A 13,419-nucleotide genomic window follows, 5' to 3' on the forward strand; every position below is an offset into this window, starting at 1 on the left:
AGTACTCTACCTATATGCCAACAATAAGCATGCTGAGGAAGAGATCACAGAAATCTCTCCCCTTCATACTTTCCTCAGAAAGAAAAATATTTGGTTTTATACCTAAACATATTTTGAGGTGCAAAGACTTATGGGGGAATTTGTACTCATCATCAGTGTGTATGGAATTACGGTGAGCAGGGTCAACTTAACCTGTTCACAATAGGTTAGGATTTGTGAAGGAGAAAACAATAATTTCTTTCCTAATGCATTCTTCCTCTTCTGTGTCTTAATTATCTCTTGAAGAAAATGATGTTTGCTTGATATTTTCTCTGTGTAGTATATGGAACTCTGTGTAGTATATGGAAAAGAAGGCGGTTGTCAGTGTTTACAGTTACTGCTATAATTTCCCTTTGCAGTGGAGATATCTCACTTTCTACCTGGCCCACTTATTTGGATACCAAATTTCATTAAAGTTATTTACACAATACCCAAAGCTATTTTGATTCTGTTGTTGAGCTCTGCAAATACATTATCTTGAAGAAATACTAGATCTCCCTTCTGCAGAAGACACATGAAGCATACATTTGATTAAAATAGTTTATTCCTTTAACTGGGCAATCACACTGTATTAAACATGTGGAGGGGGATGGAGGCTTCACTTTAAAGTGATCAGTTGTTGAGGTATGAAAAAAACCCAAGAGAGGTCTGGGGAAGAGAAGATGGGGAAGAGAAGATGCAGATGATCATGTCTTCCTTTCCCTAGCCTACCTTCATCAGTTAGCAAGGTAGACAGATGATAAGATCTTTTGCCAAACAGCATACTCCCCAGCATTAAAGCATGTAGGTTCTCATGAGGAAATGGGCAGTAGCTGTAAGTAAGAGAAATGTTCAGATTGTCAGGAACAACAGATGAATGAGCATTTGAGTTCATGATGTGACCCACACACATTGAGACACTAAACATTCAACAACAGAATGTATGAAAAAAAGATAACTTTGCTTATCTGCCAGTAACCATCAAGGCTGCATAACTATTAGATAGATGTAGAGTATTTTATCATCTCAGATTGCTAAAAACAAACAAAGAGACAAACAGACAAACTCCTTTAGGGCCATTCTTGGCTATGTTATTACAACTTAAGTAAACTCCCAATTGTCAGTATGAATTCTTCTCCATTGTCCATATTTTGTATTTTGCCTAGGGTTTGTGTGTGTGTTTTGCATGCATGTTTGTAGCTATGTTGTCCAGAAATGGGAATTAACTGTTGGGAAAGACTACTTTTAGGATTATATAAAATTATATTTGTCTGAAGAAAATGACTGGGGCCATTTGAATTCCATAGATACCATTCTTTAGCTCCACAGGGAACTGTATGAATCAAACATCATTTAGAGTTTTCTTTCCAGAGTGCTGTTCAGGTCTTCCTTCATCAAGGTTGCCTGGATGCCCATAAAAATAAAGATTTTGAGGTGCTCTTAAAAGGTTCTGATTTTTGACAATAAAAATCTCAGGTAATTGTTATACATCTTAAACATGGTGAGCACTGTTTTGTTAAGTGGTTATCAACCTTCTTTTATAAAATGTGTTTACTGAACACTTTTTTTTAAATAAAAAATGTATTTACTTAGAAGCATTCAGAATGTCAACAAAACAGCAACATTTTTTTTTTTTGCAATTACAAAGTGGTAGTTAACCAAACAATTATCTTTGTATAAGCTACATCAAAGACAACTGAAGATGAAAAAAATAAAACCCAAAAATAAAACCAAAAGAAAAAACAAACAAACAAACAAAAAAAACCCAGAAAAACTACAACAACAACAAAACTACTGCCCCATTTATAACTCATTTGTGCTGTTCACCAACAAGAACATGCTTTAAATTTCCATGTCAATTTACAACCCCAGACTGTACCAGGCAAGGTTAGTGGCTATTGAAAATACCAGCAGGACAGGGCTATCTAGAGACACATTCGGTAGTGTGTTAACTATACAAAAAAAAAACACACTGTTCAGTTTAAAAACAAATCTTACACAGCCTTCCATTTCAATTTTTTTCTTTAAAAGGAGTGAGCTGTGTACAGGGGGTTTAAATGCATTATAGACAAGAAAAAAAACTGGACTAGAACCAACTTATCCTCCTCCTCCTCCTCCTTCTTCTTCTTTGTCTTCATCTTCTTCCTCCCCTTCCTCATCCTCTTCTTCCTCCTCATCTTCCTCTTTGTTCTTTTTCTTGTTCTTTTCAGTCATGACCACCCCCTTTTTCGCTGCATCAGGTTTTACTTCAGCTCTGTAGGCAGTAATATCTTTCTTATACTTCTTCAGCTTGGCAGCCTTCTTCTCATAGGGCTGCTTGTCATCTGCTGCAATGTTTTTCCACATCTCTCCTAGTTTCTTTGCAACATCACCAATGGATAAGACAGGATGCTCACCTTTGATTTTGGGGTGGTACTCAGAACAGAAGAAGAAGAAGGCCGAAGGAGGCCTCTTGGGTGCATTGGGGTCCTTGAACTTCTTTTTGGTCTCCCCTTTGGGGGTGGGTGTAGGTTTTCATTTCTCTTTCATAACGAGCCTTGTCAGCCTTTGCCATATCTTCAAATTTCCCCTTTTCTTTAGCAGACATGGTCTTCCACCTCTCTGGCACTTCTTGGAGAACTCTGAGAAGTTGACAGAAGCATCCGGGTGCTTCTTCTTGTGCTCCTCCCGGCAAGTTTGCACAAAGAATGTATTTGAGGACATTTTGCCTCTCAGCTTCTTGGGATCTCCTTTTCCCACGTTTAGCTGATTTTCCTCTGCAAGGCACAGAGTTTTCCAATGCCCGTTGGGCTCTGGCTTTCCCCGGCCCCACTGAACTCTTGAAGCTCTTGTTTAATATGTGGCTTTTTGTCAATAGCTACAATCATATAACAGACAAATGCTTTTCATATTACAAACGGTTTTTAGTATCCTTTTCCACAGCTTGCAGGAAGAAATATTGGGAAGCTGTTCCAAGGGGAAACTGATAAGTGGTCACTTAAATTTGACTGTGCTTGTGCCTGGTTTTAGTTCACATACAGCACCAAAGACCAATCATTATTCTGTTCACTTTTATAGTCTCTGCCACAGACAAAACACTTATCATGTATTTATTTGCTTGTCATTTATGTATGTTTGATCATCCAGGTGCAAGTGTGTGTAGCTACTCGTTCACCAATGTTCACATGGGTGTGGAGGTCAGAAGTCAATATTGTTGTTCTTCAGGAACCACCCATCTTATTTTAAAAGATAACCTCTTTCTCTGGGCCTAGATCTTGGAGTAGCTGAGGCTGTCTGACTATCATCAAGCTCTAAATATCCAAGAGATTTTGAGAGCCCTGAGTTCCTCGTGCTGGCAAAATAAATGCTAGACAAAATTAGCAATCTCTTTGGGCTTTATATACAATTTTTAAAACTACATACAACTTGTACCTAGAAGGGAATCCAAATTTATTTTGCTCAATTATCTTGTTTCATGTGTAAAGAAAGTGGTGCTGAAACAGGTTTTGTGATTTGTTTAAGATCACACTCCTAGTCGTTGGCAGAGCTAGGGTAGTGGCCTATCTATCTGGATCCTACATCATTTACTAGGGTGGGACACACTTTTCTAAAATTCTGTGTAACTGCTTGCTTGACGCTCAGTGCTTTAGAGCTGAGATCGCATCTCTGTTAGTATTCTTAATAGTGTCACTGCTTCCCAGGTCTATTTCTATTTATTCTTACATTGTGGGAAAACAGCTGGAAAACACATTTTCTCTTGAGTGAGCTTCTGTGCAAATTGTACTTTGCAGTGAGATTGATCCCTACTGTTTGAGGTTGGATTTGGTGACACCTTATTTTAGGTGTCAGGACATGGCACATTTAATTAGCATTCAGTGTAATAGCACAAATCTGTGTGAATCCTGTTGATTAAATGTGTATGGTAGTATTACTGTACCTTGAACAGCATCTACCCACGCACTGTTACAGTCACCAGACTTTTCTTTTTCTCTCATGCTCAATTTTGATAAAGAGAAACAAAAAGTGCTTTCTCTTTCTTCCTTTGCAGTGTTTACATTCATAGCTGGAGGTATGCTCATAGCAACCAATTGAAGGGGTATAAGAGGGAAATCTCTTCCCTCCATTCTTTGCCTTTTCTTCAGTTGAGGAGATATTGGAATCTGAATGTAGGATTTGTATAATCTACTATGGTGAAGAAAGATCATACTGCTTCAAGACAAAAGCAAGATAGAGTAAGAAATAGGCACCTCAGTGGACATCCCTGTCATGGGAGCTCATCCAAATGGAGGAGCTGCCATATTCTATGCAGACAAAAACAATAGCCTTGGAAAACAGGAGCTGAGAGAAAAGATCATTCATTTTTAAACACGAAAAACATGTTGCCTATAACCAACTTAAGGAAGAAATTCACCTGAATCAATCCCAGTGGGTTTGAAGCAAGAGAAAGCTGGCAGAATGAACAGATGTGTCATGAACAGTAAGGAGAAACAAAACAACAGTGGAAATTTACCCAGAGAGCTTTGCCATGCTTAGAGAATCATGAAAACCTTTACCTGTTAATCTCATCTTAGTCAAGCCACAACAACAACAGCAACAACAACAACAACCACATAAAAAGCAAAGGAGTAGTTTAGGAGGAAATGTAATAGGATCGTTAGCTTCTTCAGGGGAATCACAGATGTGTGGGCCTGCTAAAATGATAGATTATGATATCTTGAATAACTGGGTACAAATAAACACAATTTCACTGAATACTGAATATGAAATCAAAGCACATATTTAAAATGTAAAGACTCTTTCTTGAAAACAAAACCTAAAGAAAATCTCAACACAACACTGAAATTCAGCTTGGGGGTAGGGCTAGAAGACTGGTTTATTTGTTTTGTTTTTCTTTGTGTGTGTGTGTGTGTGTGTGTGTGTGTGTGTGTGTGTACACAGGTCACAGGTGTGGAGGTTGGTGACAACTTTAAGGAGTCAGTTCCCTTCTGCCGTGTATGTTCTGCAGATTGAATTCAGGTCCTTAGGCTTGGTGGAAAGTTCCATTGTCACTGAGCAATATCACCATCCCTCCTTTATGATTTTAAAAATTAAAATACTAAATTTTAACTTTAAGTTTTTTAAAGATTATAATTACATCAGCACCCCATTCTCTTTCCTCCCTTTAAACACTCACGTGTCTCCTCTTTCTCTCTTTCAGATTAATGCCTCCTTTTCTTTAATTGTTGTTACTAATATATGTGCCTTCATATTTTAATGGAGAATTATGAATGTGTGGGCCATAAGCACATAGCTTGCGATTGCATAACTTGAGTGATTTGCCATGTTCTGAGTTACTAGCTATTCTAAACCAGCGCTCAGATAAACGGGGACAGAGCTCTCATGGTAATGGGTTTTAGTTTCCTGAATCTGTCTTTCTACCAGTAATGTACATCAGAAATGGAAAAAATAATATCTAAAATGTACCTACTGCAAACGTTATACCAAACCCTGTATTAAACAAGTTTCCCATCTTAATGTAATCCTCCCAAATTTAATGCTTCCTTTAAGAAAAACAAGGCCCAATGTGAATAAGCCATTTGCCTATAGTAAGATATTTTGTAAATTGTAGATTTTGAGTTTTTGAGTTGACTGCTTTGCCTACTATGTTTTATTGCTTCTCAAATAAAATGATAACAGGACAATGAAAGAGGGTAATTTAGAATCCTGAAGAGCACATAGTTCACTTTTTCATTTTACAAATGAGAACAGATAAGCTGAATAGCTTATCCGGGATAACCAAATTGTTGTGGCTCATGCCATATAGAATGAAGAACTCCAATTTCCCTTCCCATTTTTACTTAATAACACTTGATTACAGATGAGAGTTGAGTGTCAGTGTTCCAGGACTAGAGATTCATTTCTAAAACAGTTCTTGTTTGTGTTGGAGTTTATTTATAGATTCAGTTTTCATGGTGGGGATGAGGGCAATTTTCACATTGCTATTTAATTATATCACAGCCATTTATGCATGCCCCAAGCACATGTCCTCAGTTAAAATATACATCTCCACTCAGGAAAAAAAAGTTTGAGATGTCTTATCAAAGGCTCTTTCCCTCTAGCTGCTCCTTTCATTTATGCATTTTTTAAAAAGAATTTATTAACATTAATCTTGGTTGAGGTGATGTTTTATTAGCATTTTTTTAACAGCTTGCAAATCCTGCCCAGTATTTCAGGTCTCCCTCATCTGTCTCAGACCTAGACAGTATAAAAAACTAAGTTATCATCCAAAGAAAGAGTCTTGGCATAGCAGACTGAGATTTGGAAATGGAAAATATTAACAGCTTTCTATATTGTTCTTCACAGTTCCATCTATGTCAGGAAGTTGGTCGTTAATAATCATAGTTCATTTTCTTGCCTATTCATCAGTAACTTAGAAGTTCTCCAGTTGTAGTTTCTCTTCTTCAACTTTCATGTCACTTCTTCCTTACCCTGCTTCTGTATGAAATTATCTATAATTATTTTCTTTTCCCATGTTTTTTTTTCTCTCTCTCTTTTAAACATTAGTTCTTCAAAAATTGGTTTCAATGTGTTCTGATTTTATTCACCTGCTCTGCAAGCTCTCTAAACTATACCCTTTCCCCCATATCCAAACTTTGTGTGCTTGTTCTGGCTAGTTTAATGTCAATTTGACAAAAGTTAGAGTCATATGCAAAGAGGGAACCTTATTTGAGAAAATGTCATTACCAGATTGGCCTGTGGGCAGCCCCTGCAGTTCACTTCTTTGTGCATTATTGATATGGAAGAGCCCAGCTCACTATGTCTAATGCCACTCTTGAGCTGGTGGTCTTAGATACTATAGGACAGTAGGTTAGGCAGACTACAAAGAGTAAGCCAATAAGCAATGTTCATGCAGGGGCTCTGCTTCCATTCAAATCCTTTCCTCACCAAGTATTTTATTGTCATATGTTTTATCATCACAATACAAACTGCAACATGGACAACCCCACCTACCTTTTTAAAAGGCCTATTGGACCCAACTTGTGCTTCTCATATTTTTGGACACATGGCCTTCTTGTAGAGTGTGGACAGTCTACCAGGAGCTTATCTTAAAGAAAACTAACTCCCTCTCCCCAGAATCTATCAATTGTCACTCACCTCAAGGTGGGACTTTGTACCCATGTCCCCTGTCCATTCTGGGATTTGTCTGGCTTGAGTTTAAAATGAGTTACTCTATACTAGGTAGCAATTCCCCTACTAGATGCCATAGGCAAACAAAAAATGGGTTACTTCTTTTGGAGTTGTTTGTCAGTGAAGTCCCAAAGTCCCCAAATTGTGTGTTATTGCCACTGATACTTATTACCATCCAGAATTTTGTGATAATATACAGTTGTTGGAAACACCACATGCTTGAGTCACAGAACATAGAGAAATCAAGCTGGTATTCATCTGGAAGCTTCACTCCCTTTGGCTAGCTTTTATTGTGCTAGAAGATGCTATGTATACTATGGGAGGAGAAGATAAGCATTATTCTTGCTGATCGGTGAACCCTGCATACTACAGTAACTACTGGCTGGCCCAGAGGTGCCACTGGTGTAATAGTCGCATGGATATCACGGTAGTAACAAACCACTTTATGATTGGATGTAAGGCACACTCCACAAGATTGAAATCTATACCTGGCACTATTATCAGGTCAAGAAGCCATGAATAGACAGGCCCTAGACTTAGGGGAGAACCTACTGCTATTAGTTTGCTGAAAGGACACAGTAGTAAACTGAATTCTAATGACTTATCCATAGATCAATGTATCTCTCAACCCTCAAATTTCTGTTTGTAGTAGATGGAGATTAGTGCAGAAATTTACAATTAGTCCAGGCACAGAGAGTAACAGACTGTAGAAACAGCTTTAAATAGGATGGCTATATCACACACCTCTCAGGGCTCAGAGATTATCTCAGAAAAAGAGGCAGAAATATTGTAGAGTTGGTAGATGACTCCAAGGAAACTGATTTCTACATGCATTAGGATGGCTGCACATATGAATTTCCACAACATGCATAAGGCCTGTAAAAGGCCCATCCCTCTAATTGATTATTAACTATTGTATTTGGTTCTAGCAGTTATTTGTTCCTCCATGATTTTTCAATAATGACCAACCAACTCTTACTAGTTTTCTTATGTAGTTTTTGGTTTTGAGTTTGTTTATAGAGATGGATTTCCATATTTAGAACCATCCCTGCATTCCTGGGATGAAGCCTATTTGATCATGATGGATGATCATTTTGATGTGTTCTTGGATTCGGTTTGCAAGAATTTTATTGAGTATTTTTGCATCAATATTCATAAGGGAAATTGGTCTGAAGTTCTCTTACTTTGTTGAGTCTTTGAGTGGTTTAGGTATCAGAGTAATTGTGGCTTCACAGAATGAATTTGGTAGAGTGCCTTCTGTTTCTATTTTGTGAAATAATTTGAGGAGAATTGGAATTAGATCTTCTTTCAAGGTCTGATAGAACTCTGCACTAAACCTGTCTGGTCCTAGGATTTTTTGTTTGTTTGTTTGTTTTTTGTTTGGGAGATTATTAATGACTACTTCTATTTCTTTAGGGGATATGAGGCTGTTTAGATCATTAATCTGATCTGGAATTAACTTTGGTACCTGGTATTTGTCTAGAAAATTGTCTATTTCATCCAGGTTTTCCAGTTTTGTTGAGTATAGACTTTTGTAGTAGGATCTGATGATGTTTTGGATTTCCTCAGGTTCTGTTGTTATGTCTCAGTTTTCATTTCTGATTTTGTTGATTAGGATACCGTTCCTGTGCCCTCTAGTTAGTCTGACTAAGGTTTATCTATCTTGTTGATTTTCTCAAAGAACCAGCTCCTGGTTTGGTTGATTCTCGGTATAGTTCTTTTTGTTTCTACTTGGTTGATTTCAGCCCTGAGTTTGATTATTTCCTGCTGTCTACTCCTCTTGGGTAAATTTGCTACCTTTTGTTCTAAAGCTTTTAGGTGTGCTGTCAAGCTGCTAGTGTGTGTTTTCTCTAGTTTCTTTTTGGTGGCACTCAGGGCTATGAGTTTTCCTCTTAAGACTGCTTTCATTATGTTCTGTAAGTTTGGGTATGTTGTAGCTTCATTTTCATTAAATTCTAAAAAGTCTTTAATTTCTTTTTTTATTTCTTCCTTGACCAAGTTATCATTGAGTAGAGTGTTGTTCAGCTTCCATGTGTAAGTAGGATTTCTACTATTTATGTTGTTATTGAAGATCAGCTTTAGTCTGTGGTGATCAGATAGGATGCATGGGGTAATTTCAATATTTTGGTATCTGTTGAGGCCTGTTTTGTGACCGATTATATGGTCAATTTTGGAGAAGGTACCATGAGGTGTTGAGAAGAAGGTATATTCTTTTGTTTTAGGGTAAAATGTTCTGTAGATATCTGTTAAATCCTTTTGTTTCATAACTTCTGTTAGTTTCACTCTGTCTCTGTTTAGTTTCTGTTTCCAGGATCTGTCCATTGATGAGAGTTGAGTGTTGAAGTCTCCCACTATTATTGTGTGTAATGCAATGTGTGCTTTGAGCTTTACTAAACTTTCTTTAATGAATATGGCTGCCCTTGCATTTGGAGCATAGATATTCAGAATTGAGAGTTCCTCTTGGAAGATTTTACCTTTGATAAGTATGAAGTGCCCCTCCTTGTCCTTTTTGATAACTTTGGATTGGAAGTCAATTTTATTCGATATTAGAATAGCTACTCCAGCTTGTTTCTTTAGACCATTTGCTTAGAAAATTGTTTTCCAGCCTTTAACTCTGAGGGAGTATCTGTCTTTTTCCCTGAGATGGGTTTCCTGTAAGCAGCAAAATGTTGGGTCCTGTTTGTGTAGCCAGTCTGTTAGTCTATGTCTTTTTATTGGGGAATTGAGTCCATTATTATTAGGAGATATTAAGGAAAAGTAATTGTTGCTTCCTATTATTTTTGTCGTTAAAGTTGGCATTCTGTTCTTGTGGCTGTCTTCTTTTAGGTTTGTTGAAGGATTACTTTCTTGCTTTTTCTAGGATGTGGTTTCTGTCCTTGTATTGGTTTTTTTTCTGTCATTATCCTTTGAAGGGCTGGATTAGTGGAAAGATATTGTGTGAATTTGGTTTTGTCATCAATACTTAGGTTTCTCCATCTAAGGTAATTGAAAGTTTGGCTGGGTATAGTAGCCTTGCTGGCATTTATGTTCTCTTAGGATCTGTATAATGCCTGTCCAGGATTTTCTGGCTTTCATAGTCTCTGGTGTGGTCTGGTTCAATTCTGATAGGTCTGCCTTTATGTTACTTGACCTTTTTCCCTTGATGCTTTTAATATTCTATCCTTATTTAGTGGATTTGTTGTTCTGATTGTGTCCGGAGGAATTTCTTTTCTGGTCCAGTCTCTTTGGAGTTCTTTAGGCTTCTTTTATGTTCATGGGCATCTCTTCTTTTATGTTAGGGAAGTTTAATTCTATTATTTTTTGAAGATATTTACTGGCCCTTTAAGTTGAAAATCTTCATTCTCATCTATACCTATTATCCTTAGGTTTGGTTTTCTCATTGTGTCCTGGTTTCCCTGGATGTTTTGAGCTAGGATCTTTTTGCATTTTGCATTTTCTTTGATTGTTGTGTCCATGATTTCTAAGGAATCTTTTTTTTTTCTGGGTGGTCTTGGCTTTTTTTTTTTAATTAGATATTTTCTTTATATACATTTCAAATTTCAAATGCTAACCTGAAAGTTCCCTATACCCTCCCCTACCCCTACCCTGCTCCCCTATCCATACCCACTCCCACTTCTTGTCCCTGGCATTCCCCTGTACTGGGGCATATAAAGTTTGCAATACCAAGGGGCCTCTCTTCCCAGTTATGGCCGACTAGGCCATCTTCTGCTACATATGCAACTAGAGACACGAGCTGTGGGGGTACTGGTTAGTTCATATTGTTGTTCCACCTATAGGGTTTCAGACCCCTTCAGCTCCTTGGGTGCTTTCTCTAGCTTTTCCATTGGGGGCCCTGTGTTCCATCTTATAGACGACTGTGTGCATCCACTTCTGTATTTGCCAGGCACTGGCATAGCCTCATACGAGACAGCTATACCAGGGTCCCTCCATTAAAATCCTGCTGGCATATGCAATAGTGTCTGGGTTTGGTGGCTGATTATGGGATGGATCCTCAGGTGGAGTAGTCTCTGGATAGTCCATCCTTTCGTCTTAGCTCCAAACTTTGTCTCTGTAACTCCTTTCATGGGTATTTTGTTCCCTATTTTAAGGAGGAATGAAGTATCCACCCTTCTTGGTCTCTTCTTGATTTTCTTGTGTTTTGCAAATTGTATCTTGGGCATTTATGTTTCTGGGCTAATATCCACTTATCAGTGAGTGCACATCTAGTGACTTCTTTTGTGAGTGGGTTACCTCACTAAGGATGATATCCTCCAGATACATCCATTTGTCCAAAAATTTCATAAATTCATTGTTTTTAATAGCTGAGTAGTACTCCATTGTGTAAATGTACCACATTTTCTGTATCCATTCCTCTGTTGAGGGGCATCTGGGTTCTTTCCAGCTTCTGGCTATTAAAAATAAGGCTGCTATGAACATAGTAGAGCATGTGTTCTTATTACCAGTTGGAACTTCTTCTGGGTATATGCCCAGGAGAGGTATTGCTGGATCTTCTGGTAATACTGCGTCCAAAGTAGAATACCAGTGGAGACAGATGAGCAAATACTTCTGTAGGTGGATAGAGATTCCTTTAGGTATATACCCAGGAGTAATATAGCTGGGTTGAATGGACTTTTATTTTTAATTTTTTAAAACCTTCATACTGACATATATAGAGGCTGAGCTAGTATTTACTATCACCAATAGTACAGAAGTGTTACCCTTTCTTACATCCATGCCAACATTTTTTGTTATTTGGTCACTTGTTTACTTGATGATACCAATTCTGACTGACATTTTCTTTTCTTTTTTTTTTTTTTTTTTTTTGGCTTTTCGAGACAGAGTTTCTCTGCAGCCCTGGCTGTCCTGGAACTCACTTTGTAGACCAGGCAGGCCTCGAACTCAGAAATCTGCCTGCCTCTGCCTCCCAAGTGCTGGGATTAAAGGCGTGCGCCACCACGCCCGGCTCTGACTGGTATTTTCAAGTAGTTTTAATTTAATATTTTTGATAGCTAATAATGTTGAATACTTTGAAATGTTTTTCAACTATTTTCATGTCTTCTTTTGATAACTGTCTGTTCTGTTCTATAGCCCATTTTTGGCTGGGTTATTTCTTGATAGTTTTTGAGATCTTTCTATATTCTACATACTAACTGTTGAATGTTTAGCAGATAAAGATTTTCTCTCATTCTTTGGACTACCTTTCCTTTAGAAAAAGTTTGCTTGAAAGAGCATTTTTGTTGAAGACATGCAGAAATCAACAGGAAATATATTCAAGAATGGTGAATAAATAACAGTAAGAAATAAAAAGAATGCTAATGTGTGGAATTTCTGGCAGAGGTGCTGAGTTAAAATCTGAAGTTCTCAGATCTCTCTGGCTTTAGGAAGCTCCTTAGGTGCTGGGTGGAGGTGGGAGTGTAGGAGTCATTGGTCTCTGCAGCTTCTGTGTTCTGCGTGACTCTGGTGTGTGGGGAATGAATGGCTGCAAGTCCTTTCCTGGCAGTTTCCTGACTTCAGCATAGCCTCTGTCCTAAGTGTGGTGTGAGGAACTACACTTCCCTTATAGCTTCTATTGCCCCTGCTCTTTCTAGGCAGTTTAATTGGGATTTGGGAAGGCTTACAAGCTGTCTCAGATTCTCAGCTCTCTGGTTTCCTTTCATGTTGAAAGCTCCCTTGGATTGATAAATTCACTTACAAACTGTGACTCTTGTCGAAAAAGAGCAGTTTACTCAGACTGTGTCCTATAACCTCCATTTTTATACACTCATGAAAGAAAATACTGTATGTAAAACTTAATATTATACGAGAAACACTGAGATCAACAACTCTTTTTCTAAACAATAATTTAGAAACGTTTCCTAGAATAGCTGATTGCTTTTTGTCTTTAACTGATCGATTATTCAAGGTTACTGTGAATCAATACATTTTTCCCTTGATACACCTTCCCTATGACAGCAGATTGTTTAAAGCATGGCACTGGGCACTTATTATTTTCAGTAAAACTGTTCTGAATCTTCTTTCTAAATCATCATGTTATTGTTTCCAGATAATGAAATTGTGAGAGAGGAAGTAAAGAGTTTGAGAATGGCAAATAGAACTTAGTAGTTACTATTATTTTTGAAATGAGTACAAAATTCAAAGCTAATCAGTTAAAGAATAGATTAAATATATTAATTCAAATTATACAAATTTGGGTGAAGTATTTACAGAAAGCATTGCTTCTGTATTTGTCTTCCACATTTATCTGGACACACATGTATACACACATGTGACCCACAC

At 37.6% G+C, this 13,419-nt stretch overlaps 1 protein-coding gene and 1 pseudogene across 1 annotated transcript in view; one reads left to right on the forward strand and one right to left on the reverse strand.

Moving 5' to 3' along the window:
• Gpr158 (G protein-coupled receptor 158) overlaps positions 1-13,419 on the forward strand; it is a 462,978-nt gene that overhangs the window by 73,206 nt on the left and 376,353 nt on the right. The gene's annotated exons all lie outside the window — the stretch shown is intronic.
• On the reverse strand, positions 1,937-2,846 carry Gm13379 (predicted gene 13379; annotated as a pseudogene).

This window comes from Mus musculus, chromosome 2 (assembly GCF_000001635.26).
Source record: "Mus musculus strain C57BL/6J chromosome 2, GRCm38.p6 C57BL/6J".
NCBI classification, from domain to species: Eukaryota; Metazoa; Chordata; class Mammalia; order Rodentia; family Muridae; genus Mus; species Mus musculus.